The sequence below is a fragment of the Macaca nemestrina genome, chromosome 4, assembly GCF_043159975.1.
Source record: "Macaca nemestrina isolate mMacNem1 chromosome 4, mMacNem.hap1, whole genome shotgun sequence".
In the NCBI taxonomy this organism is placed as follows: domain Eukaryota; kingdom Metazoa; phylum Chordata; class Mammalia; order Primates; family Cercopithecidae; genus Macaca; species Macaca nemestrina.
In genome coordinates this window covers 76569563-76588683 of record NC_092128.1, presented here as the reverse complement: position 1 = coordinate 76588683, position 19121 = coordinate 76569563, and the positions used below count along the sequence as shown (strand labels likewise).

At 44.5% G+C, this 19121-nt stretch overlaps 1 long non-coding RNA gene across 7 annotated transcripts in view; it reads left to right on the top strand.

Annotated features, from left to right (window-relative positions):
* LOC105475551 (uncharacterized) overlaps positions 1-19121 on the top strand; it is a 58168-nt gene that overhangs the window by 8513 nt on the left and 30534 nt on the right. For 2 of the 7 annotated variants that reach the window (XR_983445.3, XR_011622164.1), the window contains exons 2-3: positions 13685-13752; positions 17638-17739. This is a non-coding gene — a long non-coding RNA (uncharacterized lncRNA). Of the gene's footprint in view, positions 91-12829; positions 13753-17594; positions 17740-19121 lie in introns of those variants that run through there. The other 5 variants (XR_011622165.1, XR_011622167.1, XR_011622163.1 and 2 more) reach the window with 5 other exon arrangements.

Here is a 19121-nt window from a genome sequence, read left to right as displayed (position 1 = left end):
TTTTCTTTCTTTCTTTCTTTTCTTCAAGACCTGAAGCTCGAGGCCCGCTGCCCGCTGCCCGCTGCCCGTGAGTTTCCTCCGAGTTTCCAGGTCAGCAGCATTTGCGCTCCTCTCCCCCTCCTTTTCCCAGCCCGCTGCGCTTAAGTTCTTGAGTCTGGGGAGCCGGTTCAGTAACTCTGAATTCATTTTTAAGTGGCGTGCCTTATTCCCCACCTTTTAACAAGAGGTGCACTTTAACACGCGAACCAGTAACCCGATCTACACGTTTACAAATCGGCAATGAATTAAAACAACAACAAAAAAGCTTCATGGAAAAAGAAAGGTGGGCTAAGTAAGGGGCAAATGTGGGGGGTGGGGGACAGAAGGGAAGGTCAGGAAAAGAGAAGATTTCCCACCCCTCCTTCCCACTCCCAATCCTAGTGCGCTCTCGGTACACCCGGGCTGCGCGCAGAGACTGTTTGTAATGTCCTCAATACCAGCAGGTAGACGTGGCAGTTTTATTGCTTTACACCCTGCAGCTTGTTGTTAATGTTAACACTGTGAAGGCGTTTCACCCCCTACACCCCCACCCTGTGCTTGTCTATGTTTTTCGCTTTATGCTCGCAGGTGCACCGCTTTCCTCGCCAGCTTCCTGCAACACTGGCTGCACCCCAAGCAGAGTATGTCGTGGCAGGGCCTCGGAAGGTCCCTGCACTTGAGCACCGTATCCAGAGCGCAGCAGCCTCTATTTGCAACGGGATTTTTTTTTTTTTCTCGTTTCTTTGATAGCTGAGGAAGCCGGGCAGGCTGGGATTGTCCGGGTTGTAGCTTCAGGGCTCTCAACCTTCCCCTATTAGTTACTGGCTAAAATCCCTGCACTCTGTTCCAGTGAAGCAGCTGCACTGAGGTGGTAGTTGTGGCACACGGTAAAGGTCCTGCTGAAACCTGCTGGGCGACCCAGGCTGGGCTCAGAGACAGTCAGGGGCTGGGAAGTGGAACGAGCGAGCGAGGGGCCCCACTTGGTGTGATATCTCTGCGCTTGCGGGATGGAATCTAAACTTCAGGCCTGACTATCAGACTTTCCTGCCAGTATGGAGAATGGAAAATTGGAGAAAGGAAAACAGATAGTGTGACCCACACACAACATGCCAAGGTGGCGCACCACGAGTGGCTGCCAGGTGTGGCCTCTGCCACCGGCCACGGCGCATGGAGTTCGCGGCTCAGAGGCTATTTACCGCAGGGCTTCTTCCGACAGTCATTTCTCTCCAATTGAACGCGGCAGATTGGCTTCCCAGTCCTTCATTCTGGTTTCATGGGTGACGGTAATGAGCTGAAGTAAGGCGGTTGGAGTCACTCTCGTTTGCACTAGTCCAGCCCGCACCTCCAGCCCTTCAGGAAGGGGCAAAAACTCGGGGTCTTTGGGACCTTGCAGGAAGGCGCACACCTCAGGGGCTCCAGGCCCCGGCGCCGGGTTAGGCGCCAGCCGGGTCCTGGCTCCTGCTTCTTTGTCTCGCCCGCAGGGGAACGCGGGCCAACCCTTGCGGGTGGGAGGAGGAGGGCGGGCAAGGCCCTCGAAGTCTTTATCATTCAAAATAAAAGTAAACCCTGCTATCTAGGGTAGGAGGCCCAAGGCTCTTTCAGGGCATGTAATAGGTGAGGGTTATATTCACTAGGCAGGATTTGAGGCCTAAGCTGCTTTTTGCTTTTCAAGGTGTTGAGATGTTGGAATTTGTATTGCGAGTGTCAATGTTATTTAGAGAGAAATACTTGTGTATTGCCAACACAAGACCTCCCGGGTCCGCCCGAGGCCACTGTAGGAGGAATGGGCTCTTGGGTCAAAGAATCTCCTGCTGTTCCTGGTCTGGACCGGTGTTTGCTCACGCATGTAGACCTGGAAATGCTTTGGGGTGCCCGAAGTGGTTTTGCAGCCTCACGGACTGTAGAAGTACATTCAAACCAGGCAGGACCTGCATGGGTTTGGTTGCTAAGTTGGGCTCAGTTATCACTTTAATTCTAAAGAAATTAGACCTGGATAAATGGCCTTTGAATTCAAAGAAATAACTCGGTATTGATTTACATGGCTCCTTCTCAAAGGGAGACATTGGTGGAAAAAAAAACTTGCTAGTCTTTTCCTCATTCAATATACTGTAAAACTCTGTGTATGTATGTAAAAAAAAAAAAGGGTGCCTGATATCCTGGAAACCCGCACAACTTTCTCCCCTCCCCCAACACACACACAGCAGTGAAAGCTCTAGGGCACATGGGAGCTGCCTCTTGCCAGTGATGGCATCTTCAGGAGTTGCCAAAAGTATCAGTCTACACAAGGAAACACTGAGTTTGGTGTTCTTGTCTGTGGTGATAAGCTGTATTGTCCATGTTAACACCCTTCTCTCTTAGACTCCCCCAAATCCAGTTAAAAAGTGGCCTCAATTTACCCCATGTTTAGAAAGAGTCTTACTTAAGTTTGGGGATAACATTTTCCTCATCTCTCTGGTCCTGGGTCCCAAGAATAGGCAGCTAGGAAACTCTGACATGACACTGGCTCCCACAGGGGGTTTCACAGAGTTTTTCAAGACTATCCAATTTGGAGAATGTTAACTATGCATGTCCCAACCTACAGGCTCCTGCTGCAGGCATTTTCAAACCTGGAGTCCAGTGGAGTTATGAAAACAAAGCTAACCAGCTCCTCAAACTAAATATCATTTACCTTCTCCATGACTCCATTCCCAAGTGTGTGAGCACTCAAGGCTTTCTTAATAGAGGGAGCTGATGCACTGGGCCCAGAATTGATTCAGGAGAAAAACAGCACATGTTTCTACCTTCCCTAATTTTAGGATTGTATACAGAAGTCGGCCTGCTTGTCTGCTCTCTCCCCTCAAATCCTCTCTTTTTTTCTCTTTTAACAAGCATAGGACCCCACTCCTAATACGAAAACGCTCCTCTTTCTCTAAGCCCAGGAAAAAAAGGGCTCAACAGTGTTTAAACACTTAGAATAAAACAAGGTAAATGCTGATGTCTGTCTTTTCAATCTGTAGGCTATGCTAAGGTTGAGCTCTCCATATTCGCCCTGATGGGAAATCTATCAGGGCAAAGAGAGAAGGGAAGGGGTGTTAGAAGTCAGCTTTAAGCAAGCCAGTCTTTGGAAAGCAGGGACCCCTGACCATTGGAGAATAAATACAACCCTATAGTAGTAGGGAACAAGTATCAACAGGAAACAGTAGACTATTTTTAGGCATAATAAGGAGTTAATATAGCTGTCTTCCTAAATGCCTCCAAGCATCTTCTGTTTAATTCCTTCATCCCTTCATCAGCAGTAACAATAACAAGGTCACAGAAAATGCCTAATATTAAAGGAGAGCCCCGCTTGGGACAACTCTTCAGGAAAACCTGGGATGAAAACATCCCCTTGCTATGATGTCAGTTCTCTTGTTATAACAGAAAAATAAATGAAAACCATTTTTCATGAGAAAGAGAGAGGGTGAGTTTGTTTTGTATCTGACTACTCTTGTGATATATATGAACTGGTGACTTTTATACTCATACCTGTTCATAAATACTTCTTATCTCCTTTATTTGGGAACATCCCAATAAATGGAAAGGTAATTTATTAGTCTTTTAGCAAAACTTTTTTTAGAGGGCAACAGATTTGAATGCCCTTAGAAGAAGCTAAGGTTGTTTGTTTTTGTTTTTTCACATCCCATTCTCCCAACTGTGCCCATTCATTCTCTCTCTCTTTCTCTCTCTTCTCTTTTTTTTTTTTTTTTTTTTTGTTCAGAAAAGAGACCCCTTGAAAACACACACACACACACACACACACACACACACACACACAACTAGGAGAAAGAAAGTCCCTTTCCCACTATCCTGGGAATGGAATAATAATAATAATTATTTTTTTTCTGGTAGGTTTTACAAATTTTGTACAGAGAACAAAAACGCTCCTCATCCCTTTCACTCTGTTGAGTGGGGCCCTTCCCCCACAGAGCTCAAAGCCTTCAGTTCTTTACACATTGAGAAGTTGTGTCCATTTTGCTGGTTCATATTTGGATTCGCTCTTTACTCGCACATACTTTGTGAGGAGGGAAGGAGAGAATGGGACAAAAGCAGGGGACATAGAGAGTTAGAAAAAGAATATAACAGAGTGGACAAAAGAGTATGAGTATGAGCCGGCTTCCTTTTGTGTTTAAGTTTTCTTCCTGGTCCTATTTGCTAGGTACCATTGCCCCACAATGCTAATTGCACAACAAATGAACAAAATGAGAGCTGATAAAAGCAGTCCTGTTACCTGCAGATCTACACCATGTATATTTCCTCTAGGGTCAGGAGGTGGAGATGGGGGTGGAGGTAGGACTGGAGGTGGGGGTCCTAGACCCCCCAAACCAAGCTCTTCATCCACTAGTCTTCTACACCTTTCTCCTTTTTCCTCCCCATTTCCTAACCTACTTTCCCCTTAAACAGCGTGGGCATCACGCTGCCCACTCTAACAGCTGCTAAGTCGAAGCAGGAGAACCCTTAAAAAAACACTACACAAGAGGTCACCCTCCCCAGACAAAACGAGCCACTTTAAGAACGATGCTCAGGGGGCTCAAAAGTCTGGGGCCCAAGAGTTTAAAAAGCAAGGGTAGCGTTTCAGGATATCAGTTCAGCAGTCTCAAAGAGACAGGCAGGAGTCCTGGGCTCTCCATGGAGCTGGGATGAAGGAAGGGACGAGGGACAGGAGCCGGGAGGCCCTGCAGAAGCAGAGGGCGACTGAACGCTGGCACCACAGCTGGCTCCCACACGCTGCCGTCTGCAGGGAACCAGGGGCCCGATAATGGAATTCAGGAGGCAGAGATTCTCCGAGAGCCAGCCACTGTCTTGTACAGATTTGTAGAGAAACCCTCACTGTAATTAAAACCGTACAGTCAGATTAATTCAATGTGTTACTCGTCAGCGTTTTTAATAGTAAAAATCCGCTTTAAAATTGAATTAGGGTTGAAGAAAATTTCTGCGAGACTCGCCGGATTTGCCAGCTTTCATTGAAGGCAGCCTGGGCAGGACTTAGGTAGTGAATGCATGGTAGTGTCACTCCCCTCCCCCAAACCTCACCATCCCCGACTGGGGAGATGGATATGGGGATGCGGGGGCTGAGCAGCCCGGGGTGCCAGTTTGGCGGCTAGGCTGGGTCTGGGGCCTGGGGTTAACTCTCTGAGCTCAGGCTATGCACAGATTTTTGACACCCAGGATTACCCTCCCTTACTACCCTCTCTGTGAAGTTCACTGCTCAGGAAAGGCGGGGGGTAGAGAAAGAATAGAGCCCTACTGTATCTTGAAGCAATTTCCCGCTGTGTGTTGCCGCGGGAGCTGGAGGTTGGAGCCCTCTCTGGCCGCTTGAGTGACAGACAGGAGAAAGTTGTGGTTCTCCCACGTACCCCCCACCCCCTTGCAAACCTTCCAAAAATTAAGAGCATTATTTCAAGCGCACTGTCAAAATGTCTCCCAAGCTTTGATTTGGCTGGCCGCCCCTTTTTTCCCTCCCCTCCCCACTCCACATCCTTTGCGTTTCGCGTGGTCGTGAAATAAAAGTATTATTATGCTTTTCCTTTTAAAGGTTAGACACCTTGGAGCTGAAAACTTGCTCCAAAGTTCCTGCGAGACGCGGCAACTGAGTGCTGAGAGGCTCTCACTTGAGAGGGGCTTAGCAGTTAGGATAGAGAGCTGACCGGGGTCTTTCTCGAGGTTAAAGGGCTTTTTAGGGTTCTAGGCTCCGTCTTCCCCCATGGATCCGGCCATTTCTGTGGGCTCCTGGGTTGCTGAATGCACAGGGGCACGCGCGCACACACACACAACCTGGGACGCAAATTCTCTAACGAGTTAGTCACTTCATCAAGCCTAGGAAAACAAAAACCGCTGTGGGTTCCTGTTCCTCCGGCAACAGCGCGCAGACGCTTTAATTGCCGCAAATTGTCACTCTGTCCCCTTTTCATTTTCTCGCTCCTTCGTTTATTTTTAGTACACTTCAAATGCCTACACATTTCCCTAGTAAGGAGAGCGCGGAACAATTATTGCCTTTGCCTTCAGGGCCTGCTTTGCCAATCACTGAATGGGGATGGAGTAAACAGGGCAAAAAGCGAGGTGCGTTATTGGTTTTGCCTATTTCAGTCGAGGACGGTAAATAACTCTCCCTACCGCTCCACCCCTCCTTCTTTGCTGGATCCCAATTATCTCGAAGAAAGGAGATGCGCCCCCCTCCCTCCTGCCCCCCATCACACCCCACCCCATGTGCGCCAAGTTTTACTCGAATCCAGCAAATCCCGTCAGAATTGGCTGGTTCCTCAGAGATTAGTTAGGAAGAAAATTCCACAGGGACCCAACTCTTAATTCTGTATTGAATAGAAAGACCCATCCTGGCAGGCACTTTTCCTACCCCTACGCAGGAGCATAGGGTCTTTTTTCTTTGAGGGCTACTTGGGAAATAGAGGCCCCCAGGCAGGTGATAGAGAGGCCCCAGAGGCCCCTTCTCCATCAAGGCAAGCTTTTAGATTGGTTTAGAGCAGTTCGGACTGTCTGTTAGAACGGCTATCAATTGACATTGCTGTTGTTCTTAATATTAGGCAGGAATTCTTAAAGGAGAACTTTACGTTTCACGGTGAATACTACTGAGGTCTGTTCTGCACCCTACGGTTTCTTTTCTCTGCTTTCATGGGACAAGCAGAGCAGTCTGGGATGGGGAGGGAGGCAGGTGTCTGCTGCAGCAGCCAAGGGGGAGGCATCAAGCGTCCTGCAGATGGATCCGAAACAAATCAGTGCGGGATTAATTTGTGTGTCCACTCAATTGTCCCCAACTGCAAAAGCAGCGTGGGCCGCGCTTGCCTGGGCAGGTTTGAGTTACTTGCTTGACCTGGACGCGCGGTGTTGGCCCTGCGCCGGCCGCGGCTGGCTGAGACCTGGGACCTGGGACCTGTCAGGCTCCAGGGCCGGCTAGTAGGACGTTTTAAAGGAAGGCAGTGAATATAAACTACTTCATTCCCCCCTTTCTCTCTCTCTCTCTCTCTCTCTCTCTCTCTCTCTCTCTCTCTCTCACACACACACACACACACACACACACACACACACCTCCTATTTCTTTTTTATGAAAACATTTACAAAAAACCTAATTTCAGATTGTGGAAGTAAATTTCATGCTAGAATATATTTTACAAAACATGTAATCTTTCGAGGCCGGAAGATGTTTAATTAAAACCATACTTGACAAGTTGAGTTTCAAAGCGAAGTCACACCAGTGCGGAAGGCTAATTCATATTCAAGATGTAGCCTGTAATTCAAGTTGTTTGAAAACGCCAGCCGGGGCAACGTGCAGCTAGCTCTGCTTGCTACCTGCCCAAGCGCCGGTGGACTCCAGAATCCTGCGCTTGGAACAACCGCCACCTCCCCACCCCCAACCCCGCCCCTGCCACGCTCAGCTGTCAGCTGCCCTCCGGTGCACAGGTTTGAGTTAGCTCCCAGGTCGAGAGAGAGGGAGAGAGTGGGAGAGGAAGAGAGAGAGAGAGAGAGAGAGAGAGAGAGAGAGAGAGAAGAGAGAAAAGCTTCCTGGAGCACCTTTAGTGTCCTTAAAATAACTCCCGCAGGGCGGGGGTGTGGGGGCTAGGCACGCGGGACTCAGTGGGGGAGCAGGGGAGCAGGGGAGCAGGGGAGCAGGTAGGGGCAGATGGAAAAGATACCTCCTGGAGGCTCATGGGACTGATGAGGGTCCCCAGCCTCCTAGTCTCCTTCTTGCCTCCTGGCTGACCCATGCTAGAGGAAAGGGAATCCCCCCAAGCTACCTTCAATCCTAATAAGCCCAAACATGGCGGGTGGGGTGGGAGATTGTTCCGCTCATCCGATTTGTGGGCACAGCTCTGAATCCTCAGGAAAAGGCAGCCTGCACAGTAGACTGCATGTCTGCAGTCATTGTCCTCAATAATTTCTCTCTTTAACCTCCTTTGCTGTTTCCTATTAATTTGACCAATCTTAAATCAGAGGGGCTTGCTACGTAGAAAGGAAATGCTCCCAGCTCAGTGTGTGAATGTGTGTGTGTGTGTGTGTGTGTGTGTGTGTGTGTGTGTGTGTGTATATATATATATATATATATATATATATATATATATATATATATATATGGTTTTTTAGTCAACTAGCCTTACTGGCATAGGGTGCTAGGCCAGCCATGACAGTGGAGAATGAGAAGGAGCCAATGGGAGGTCAGCACAAATGTGAGACAAAGAGACTTTGCAGGGCAGTCTAGGTGGGAGCTGAAGCTGCCTTAGAACAGCAGCTCCAGAGCCTGAAGTTGTGGCCAGTGATGGGTTCCTGGTCGCTGTCCAGAGCCCACACTGCAGTGTCCCTCTCTAGAACCCCCAGCCTGCTAATCTTTTCTTCTTCAGAGATGACAGTGAGTTGTCATCAAAGTTAGCCTTATGGATGATCTGAAAACCTTAGAAAAAGACCAGGACATGAATTTGAGACTTACGTTCATTCAATTTTAACTAAAATGCTCAAGAAGAAAAATTTCTTCATTTATTCCAGCCACTTATAGAACAAGGAAGGATAATTTTGCTTTAATTGAGGACTGTGACAATTATTGATTGGCTAATGATTTCCTTTCAAACATACCATTATTATCCTATTCCTTAAAGCACAAAGAGAAGTCTAAGAAAAAGTGTTCTAAAATCCAAAGTGTTCAAGAACTATTTTAGACAACATGGCTATCTCATTTTGCAGCCTTATAAGATTGAAGCCAACACTCTTTTGATTTTATTGGGCCAGTTTAGAGAAAGCTTACCTTTTTCAAAGACAATCCCAAAACACTATTGTGAGGAAGTTTGTCATTCTATACAGAAACTACCAGCTGGCTTTTCTGAAGGTTCAGTAGGTATCTCCTTCTTTGAAAATAGACATGGCTATTGGAAGCTATATGCTTACATGATATGTGATGTAATGCCTTGAGGTCACTTTTTAGTGTCTTGCATTTTAGAGGACTGGGGTGGGGCTCTGGTTCACATTCTCAAAAAAGAAACAAAAAGCCATGTTATAATCATGGGCCTGGAGGGTGACAAAGACCTAGAGACAAACAGAGGCATTGCTGAGGTGCTTTTAAGCATGACATTGTTTAAGCTGAGTACTAAAATGTATGTACTTGACCAAATGTATTCGAAGCCTAATCTTACATCAGAGACTTGTGAATTACACAAAAGGGGATAGGAACTGCAAATGACAATCCCCACATGTTTTATTTCAGTGAGAACAAATGGTTTTCTTGTCACAGAGTATGAGCACTCTTAGGGACGCTGGAGGCCCATGTGTAGACAGCAATTCTGGCGGGAATATATAGTGAGAAGAATATAAGGTGGTTGGTTGGTAATGGTCAGAATGGTGCTGCAGCAAGGACAGGGAGCAGCCTTGGTGTGCAGAAGGGGCAGAATGGGTAATAGTTCCCAGCTGGCCCACCCTTTCTTTAGCACCAGAGAATCAATCTCATCTTTCCAGCCTCAGAGCTTGGGTGGAGACAAGAGGCTTAGCCATGGTGGTGATTCATGCCACTTCTCTACCTTTCTCTTTTCTGTCTTTCTAAAATTAGCAACATTTCACAGAGGAGGGAGCTAACACATGGCCCTCACCCCAAAGACACTTTGGCGTCTGGGAAAGGGAGGGGGATGGAACACAGGTGTTCTAGTTTCCATCTCCCTGGCCACCATGTGTGACTGGGGATGAGGTGGAGAAAGAGCAGGTTTGGGTTGCTTTCTCAGTATGGGTTGTTTTCTCAAGCCAGGCCTGCACAGGTAATGTTTCTGCTTTTGAGGCTCATTTGGTTAATGAAGTAGGTGTGATTTTCATGTGACAGGTAAGGCTCAGAGAGCTTCAGCTTTGGCCCAAGCCACAGGGCTCCGAAGGCAGCAGTCCCAGGATTCCTTGACTTCCTGCCAGGGCTCTTTAAACAGCCCCCTCTCTCCCGCCTTCTAACTTTTTCTTAAATTCCGAATACTTTAACCCTTGCTTGTAGTAATGTATTTGTAGTTCTAAACCGTGTCAATTTCCTACAGAAATCTTCAGTGTCTAGGCAAGAATCAATACTAAAACACTCTTTTTTATTTTTAAAGTGGGTTTTAAAGGCCTATTGTGGGGAAACCGAGATGTCAATGTGACCTAGAGGCACAGTAGGAGAGAAATTCCATTGGCGGCAGCGGCACAGTCTGGGCTGCGCCGCAGTTAGCTCACGTGCGCGCCTTATCAAGCAAATCCGACGGCCCAGGCATGCGCACTGCATCCCTCAGGTACCCGCCTTCGTCTGGTAGTAGGGACTAAGACTTCCAGATGCGCAATAATTAGGTTTCCTCATTAAACAAAGGTTTCCCCATCATTCCCTCCTCCCACCGTTCTCAGCGCGGGAGCTCCTCACCAAAGCAAGCTGCTTACCCGTCTCCCCCAGCCCCACCTCCCAGTCCCCGACCCTACTTCATCTTAGGGTCCATTTAGGGCCCTCTGCCTTCCTCACCATCATTTTTTTTTCTTTTGACCTCCTATAAAGGATATTAAATTCGAATTTCCCCCTCGTTTTAGGTCCCCTTCCTCATCTCTCCCTCCCAAAGTTAAAAAATTCCCTACCGATTGATCGATCCTGGGTGGGAAGAGAGCTTCAGCACCGCCGCTGCCTGGACCTCGGCCCGCCCCGCCCCTCCCTGGCCGTTTCGGTTTCATGCCGAAGTGCTGAACTTCGGTGTCCCAGGAACTCCACGGGCATTAGAGCTAGTCGTCGGCCAAACCCAATCCCCCCCATCTCCAGGCATCAGCCTAGGCCGCTAAGAAGCCCAATGCGGGCATCTGTAGCCCCTCGACCACCCCCAATCCCAGTGTGGGGGGCGCTGCTCTTTGATTCTCAGCCCCCACCTCGGGAAGAAGCGTACTACGCAGGGAAGGGCTCCAGGAGTGTCCTCTCAACTCCTCCAGGACCCCCTGTGCGGGCATGGGGACCTCAGGGATCCATCTCCTCAGAGCAGGAGAATGTCCTTTTCTGGAAAGAGATTTCAGTAGGCGAGAAATAGACACCGTTATGTTCGAAGTCCCCCGCGGGAAAGCTCGGTGGCAAGGTTTGCAGTTGAGCCTGACCCGCGCTCGGCATCGCGGCGAGGACCGCGCCCACACGCGCCCCTGGAATCGCAGTTAGCTCTTTCTTCCTGGTAGAAACAGGCATCGCTGCTCCGGCTTTCAATTACTCTCAGCTTACCTGCAGGGCGAACCGATTTGTATTTTTCCACCAGAAACCTCCTGTCCCGGATACCCCCAAACTCCCCCTTCCCCCTCATCCAACCTTAACCAGGAGAAGGGAGAGATAAGGGTTTGATTCTCTGATATGACACGAATAATTGTCGCATCATGTAACTTCCTACATCTTGGTTTTAATTTTCAGTGAACCAAACAAAGATATTTGCAATTTTAAAATAAGCACTCGATTTAATAAATGGGAACATTGTGCAGCGAAGACTGTGCTCCCCCCGCCCCCCAGCCCCTTCAGAAGACGTTATTAGCTCTGACAGCATGCCGCTCAGGTTTGCGGAGAGGATTTTGTAAAGGGATGACAGACAGGAAGGCCAGCAATCATGGGCTCCTTGGGCTGAAGCTTTTTTTCTTTCTTTCTTTCTTTTTCTTCCTTTTTTTTTTTTTTTTATCAGAATGTTCTGTTCGATGCCATTTATCCTTGATGATAGAAAATTGCGCTGTTGCCAGGACGCTGCTGCTGCCGCTGAAATAGAGGGCAGGAGCCACATTTCCATTTTCCGGCTTGAAAGCTATTCAAATGAATTTGCAGGGGGGTGGGGGGGAATCTAGCGATAAACAAATGAGAATAAATCGAGTTCCCCTTTCTATTCTTTTCTTTAAATGGGTAGCTCTTCATTTCCGATATAAAGATTTTTGTTCATCAGTGTTTGTGAATATCTGGGAGATAGTGTAAGCCAACGCACAATTTATTTTGATGCTCTTAAAGTGACTAACCACATAAACATTTAAAAAGAAGTGCATGTCTAAATATATATAAAGTATAAGAATTATATATACATAGATCATGTACATAACATACCTTCACACAATTCCAAACTACAATGAAAGATAAACTCTTTCAGTAGCGTTTCAATTCAATATAATTTGCAAGCACTGCTGGCTATTGATAGTTATGGACTTCTTACTAGTTGTGTATATACAAGTATTGCTAGACGGGATAATTTTTAAGGCCCTCCTCCCATGTTATGTATTTCAGGATACCATATAATTTAATTACCCTGTACATCTTAACTAATTTAAAAATCATCTCTATAAAGATATACAGATATACAGATAGATATAGATAAAAATTATCCTCTATTATGTGTCTCTTTTAAGTTAATTTTCCAAATTTACCTTATAAGTTTTGTTCCTAAGTTAGGAAATACAAAAGAGTTGGTATGCTGTGACTCTAAAAATATGAAATAGAGGCTGAAGCCTGTGCTTCCCTTCCTTAAAACTTAGATTCTTTGTAAGTTGTAAAAGATCATGTATTGAACTCAAGCGATCACATCCAAAACAGGACATTTAAAAATGAGATCTGAAAAAATACAACCGATAACACACACACACACACACACACACACACACACACACACACACTCTCTCTCTCTCTCTATATATATATGTATATTCTGTCTGTCTCTCTGTCTCTCTTTTCTCTCCCTGTCTCACTCTCTCCCTCCCTCTCTTTCTTTTTAAAATAAGCTCAGGTATATATAATCTAATCCATTTCAAAGGCCTGAATTCTTAACTTTAGAAATCTCAAATTTGATCTCCATACAGAATCCGGTACAGAACTGGTGAGTTGATTTCTGGACTTGGAAACCTCATAGATATTACATATTAACAAAGATCCAACCCTAAAATCTGGGTTTGCTTCTCCCTTGACACACACCCACACATCTATATATACATACACAAACACACACACTCATATATACACACACATTAGCAATGTCTTGACAGAAGCTATAAAACTTATGGGGCCCTCACTGTGTTTTAATAATTAAATAACTGTTATTGAATTATAACACTAACGTTTTGTTTCAAAGTTATACAGGCTGTTAGGAAATTTTCAGTGATATAAAGGCCTTTAAGACGCAAGGACTAATTGTATTTGAGATTTCAGATAGTAGTTTAAGCTTTTAAAAAAATCCGACATTTTAAAACTTTACATTTTTAAAATAAAGCATGGGTCCCTCCCTACTATGATTTTAGCTACGTGACTGTTTCCCCGTGATAGGACACCGCTGGGCACACCAGGGCTGCACAGACAATAATAGTATAAAATTAGAAAGAGAAAGGCAGAGGGTGAGTTGTTATTGATGTTCCGAACTTTTCCAATAGAATGTTCAGGCGACTTCTTCCAGGAAGCCACAATTCCTAGCTACAGATTCCGAACAATCCTCATTATGGATTCCGAACAATCGTAGTTCAGCTGAAAATTTCCTTGTTAAGAAATTCAGCATAATAATGAGAAAACAGTTGACACCATCAGATGAAGCTAAATAATGCAAGGAAACGGTCCAAGAAAGTCCACTTTGCTTGTTTGTTGTGGTGAAAACAGTTAGGAGGCGAGCACAGAGTATGTAGGTACTGAGATTCTCTCTCCTTTATCCTTGGCCCTGGGAATTGTGTTCTGGACCGGAAGCTTCACTATCCAGCTCCTTCTCCAGTTGAGGCAACTCACAAGGTTCGTCGGGTGAATTTCCCCTTCAGGTAGGAACTTGGGGTGGGCGGTGGGAGTCCGGCGCCACCAGGACCGCTGAGGCGAAGGCGTAGGTGCTGGGTCGCAGCTGCAGGCGCTCCAGCACGTGGGACCCCCTTCCCAACTCCCTAGAAAGAGCCTGACTCTAAGCTCCCCGCATCCTCCGGCTCCACGCGGGACTGGTATAAGAGACGTTAGGAAAAAGTAGGTGGAACCTCCTTGGGTGCCAAGGCAGGGGTTACGCAGCAAGGACCCCCGGTACCCCGGCGTGAGGTAGTGTAGAGACCTCTCTCCCTGGTCTACCCTGCGCTACCTTCATCTCAGGTCACCTCTTGGGCTTTGGCCAGGAGTACGAGGACAGGTTTAGAGTGTGGCCTCCAGGCAGGGCAGGAGAGGAAGGGGGAGGAAATGGTGAGAGAAAAGACAGGGCGAGTGCTAACCTAAAAGAACTTGGAAGAGGGAACACGAGGAAGTTGTCCAAGAAATTCCGTACCCTGTGAAAAAGCAGGGCTCAGCTGGTTGAATGGGCTGCAGGTGTTGGGACTTCTTGTTGTATGGGTGTCTTTGTGTGGCTAGGCTTGCAGAGTTGTGGAAAAGTTGAGCTTTGGGTGGAACTGTATAAGACGAGAGTGGAAACCGTGGGGTCACATTCGGGGCTGAGAAAACCTTCACCCCCCGCCCCGCGATCCTGTTCTCCTGTAGAGTACTGAGTCCAAATAAAATTGCAAATTGGGCTACACTGTGGCGCGCCCTCTTCTAGGTAATGCAGGTAAAATCACAGTCACGTTTTTGGAGGAGGGGAGCTTCTCCCTTCCCAAGTAGTGTGTATACTAAGCATTAAAAATAAAAACGATTTTCTTTTCACCTTCTGAGATCCCAGGAATATGGGACTTGCCTTTTCTTCAACAAAAGAGCAAGCAATTCTGAAAGGCTGCAGAAACACTCACCCTTTAGGGGTTCCGGTATCCAGGAATGTAACATGCAGTGGAAACACAAAAGCTCAACATTTTGATATTTTAAAAGATTTCCCCCTCTTTTAAATCCTGCTTATAAATGCCTGGTTGTAGCAATGTGAAAGTGCTTTCTTGTGAAAACATGCAGCAGGGTTCCCTTCCCTTTTCATGCATACTAGCAGCTGCAAAACATTCCAAATGAGCTAAAAGGTCATTATGGAGACTATTAATAAGATGACATTCAGTGCTGGCCTCATCAACCAACCGAAAGTCTGCCCCAGAAAATGAGAAAAGAGAAAGCAACAGTGCTTACAAAGTACTCTAAATTCTGTATTGCCTTCCAAATCCCAAATAACTTTTCATTGTTAGCTGTCCCTCGTGCTATTAACCCACCCCACTCAAGTTCAGTTTCCCCTGTGTTCAAGGGCTGCATTTGTACTTATTTCTTAAGTCTCCAGAACTTTGAGATGTGCAATGCAAACAGTAAAGAATCACATTAATCCTGCTTTGATCTCAGAAAGGAGATCATAGCAGAGATCGGGTCACCACAGAGATAGGCGCTGCTGTGAAAATGAGCTTTCGTTTTTGCTTTTTATTTATTTTTTTCCTTCAAGATATCTCCCTTGGCTTCAGGACATTCATTGCTTGCAAACTGGAGAATTGTCAATATGAACCAAGAATAACTCATAATTTAAAAGTGGGACAATTAAGCTTCTTAGAGCTGTTTTTTGTCTTATAAACCTAGATACTGGAGTTAAGGTACTCACCATGTCAATTTGGTTATTTACATAAACACATTGGACCATATTCCAAATACATGCCCCAAACACAGCCTCCTCAGGGACTTAATTGCCTAAAAATAAAAAAAGTTGTATTTTCTCTGCTGCCTTTTACCCTGGAGTCCTGTAAGCATAGAATAATGGTAGTTAATCTGCTTAGATAATTTAAGACTTAAAGATTAGAAGGCCTATATTGACAATTTCAAAAATTCAAGTCTGAGTGCTTTGGCTAAGCAAAGCTTAGGAGATGACAGGTGTGATAAAAGAACTGCCAAAAACTAGACTTTATTAAAACTAAAAAGTGTGATGTTTTTGTGGCTCTGAAAGAAATGATTGTTATAATGCTCACTCAATCCAAATGTGTCCCTAAACAAACAACTACAGGGGTATTTTATTTTATGCTACCTGATATTTATACACAGAATACAGCATTTCTCTCTGCTTGCATATACACACACAGATAAATTTTATAGTGCTTTTCAGCCCACATCCCATATATATAAATATAGTTAATCAGTTAGTATAGTTAGTATAGCCGAGCTACATTCTCAACACAAGTGATGTGTGCATAATCATAAGCATTTGTGCTAAACACACATCCTTCCCCTCATTTCCCAATTTGCTGTGGTAGCATCAACATATCACAGGAGGCTACTTATGAAGCTGTAGCTGCCACCCAGCTTTTTTCAAAATTTGTAGATTGGGAGGAGCACATGAAGATATCTGAATTTGTTAAAAATGCTATTCTCTTTCAAATTATTCCAATTGAAGTTGATTTTCATTTAACCTCAATGGGCCAGACTTGATGACAGCTGGAATCATGCTGACACCAAGGCTACCCAAATGCTTTTACTTGCAGGACAAAATACATTAAACTGCTTTGCTTCAAATATGTCCTTTTGAAGTGATTTTAGACCTGGTTTTGTAGGAGAACTCAAGTGGGAAAAGAAAGTTTAGGGAGAAAGAGGGCAAGGAGAGGAAGCAGGTGAAAGAAAACCACATGAATAGAAAGTAGGGGAAAGAGAAACCTTTTGGGGCCATAGATTTTGTACTGTGAATTGTGGAGGATATTTTCGCATTTAATATCTGCTCTCACCTTAGTGGCCTTCATTTTTTTTTTATCTGTTCTTCTAAATCTGCTACCATTAAAGTCAGGTTCTAGAGAATATGTAGTGGAAGCTACCAAAATATCCCTTTAGGAGATGTTGAGAATATGTTATTGGATACAGATGCACAAAGCATTGCATTAAGTGTCCCAGAATGCTTATTTTGGTGATATTTAGCTGAAAAATGTATTTGCTTATATGAGTTGATTTTCGTTTTGTCTTACTTGTGACTTAATCTCTTTCTACAGATTACTTTATAAGCTGACTTTACCCATATTTTGAAGTGATAGATATTTTCTTTCCAGAGGAGCAACAAATGTTGGTTACTTTTTGCTCCTTAAAGATGGCAGTAAACATTCCATCTTAATTATATTTAGAGTTTTGTTAAAAATTTTAATCTTTTCAGTCCACTGTCTTCCTTTTATCAGTATCCCAAAAGCCTGGCATTTCATATGTGTGTAAGGAGAGAGAATAGACCTCCTTGTCTTCTTAATTAAAGTTTATACAGCTTAGAGAAAGTAGTAATTTTCTAGAAAATTAGATCATTTTAGATCACTATAGTTCCACTCTTCTCTCTTAAATATGGTTCTAAGCAAATCTTGCCCTTTAAAGACCATCAATTAAAAAGCAAAGATTGCTGGAGAAGTATTCTGAATTTAAAGTACTTAGATTTAGAAATCTGACCCTGCCTCCATGAGAGTAGGTATAAATGATAAATCCTACCCTGTATGTATGGTGTGACAACCCATGTTGGTTTCTGTATCGCATATCAGAGTGACACATGACACTTCCCATCCCTGCTTATTGGAAACAGCATCATTTTAACTTCTCTCCTCATTATGGGGGTTGTGATTTACATGCACAATAGGTCCTTCTTAAGTCATGATTCCTTTTCTAAACAAGATAGAAACCAAATTTAACAAGGACATAATCAAGGTATTGAACCAAAGGATTTTTTAAATGACAAAAAAAAGGAGTCATTTTCACATTTAAAAAATGTTATGCTTACTTTTAGGAGATTCACCCAAAAGTTTTTTGTGGCTTTTCATTGCCTACAGAGGACAGACAAGCACCACTGTGGAGGACAAGCACCATTGGGGAGGCAGTTAGAGTCTAGTGGCGGCGGGGGACTTTAGAGTCAGACTGCTGAAAAATCTTCAGTAAGTTATTTTACTTCTCCAAACCTCAGTTTCTTTCAGTACAATTGGAATAATAATAGAACTGGTTTAAATGGTAATGGTGGAATTAAATGAGACAAATGCCTGTAAAATGCTTACCAAGATGCTTTGTGAAAAGTAAATGTTCAAAGAATACTAGTTAATGCTTAACATTAGCTTTAATGTAATGTTTAACGAGGCCTTTTAGTTTCTACTTATGCATATACTATCCCCTTATTCTGGAAAGCCCTCCCTGGTTCATTGCCCACCTGGCTGACTTCTCACCTCTCCAGCTCAGCTCAAGTGACATCAGCCCTGGGGAAATCTCCAATGCTTGGAATTAGGTACCTGTTTTTATGCCTCCATAGTATCCACTGCTTATTTCTTTTACAGCATTTTGCAAGTTTTTTTTTTTTGTGTGTGTGTGTATTATACTTTAAGTTCTAGGGCACATGTGCACAATATGCAGGTTTGTTACAAATGTATACATGTACCATGTTGGTGTGCTGCACCCATTAACTCGTCATTTACATTAGGTGTATCTCCTAATGCTATCCCTCCCCCTCCCCCCACCCCACGACAGGCCCGGGTGTGTGATGTTCTGCTTCCTGTGTCCAAGTGTTCTCATTGTTCAATTCCCACCTATGAGTGAGAACATGCGGTGTTTGGTTTTTTGTCCTTGCAATAGTTTGCTGAGAATGATGGTTTCCAGCTTCATCCATGTCCCTACAAAGGACATGAAGTCATCCTTGTTATGACTACATAGTATTCCATGGTGTATATGTGCCACATTTTCTTAATGCAGTCTATCATTGATGGACATTTGGGTTGGTTCCAAGTCTTTGCTATTGTGAATAGTGCCACAATAAACATATGTGTTAATGTGTCTTTATAGCAGCATGATTTATAATCCTTTGGGTATATACCCAGTAATGGGATTGCTGGGTCAAATGGTATTTCTAGTTCTAGATCCTTATTGTAATTGTTGCTTTATTAATCTGTCTCCTTTTTTAAACTACAAGTTGTAGCAAGCACAACATAATATTTATATTTCTCAGAGCTCACAACTGAGCCTAATGGATAGTAAATAATATATGTACGCTGAAAGAATATATATTCAATTTTTCTTTCTGTTTTGTTTACATTTATAAATAAATTGCAACTGGATGGATTCTTCTGTCTTTAGCTTTTTCTAGCTAGTATTTCTCAAGATGAGTGCTCAACTTTGGGAGGTTAAGGCAGGAGGGTTCCTTGAAGCCAGGAGTTTGAGTCCAGCCTGGACAACAAAGTAAAACTCCTATCTCTACAAAAAAATATATAAATAAATAAAATAAAATAAGAATTAGCCAAGCATAGAGGTGTGCATCTGTAGTCCTAGCTACTTG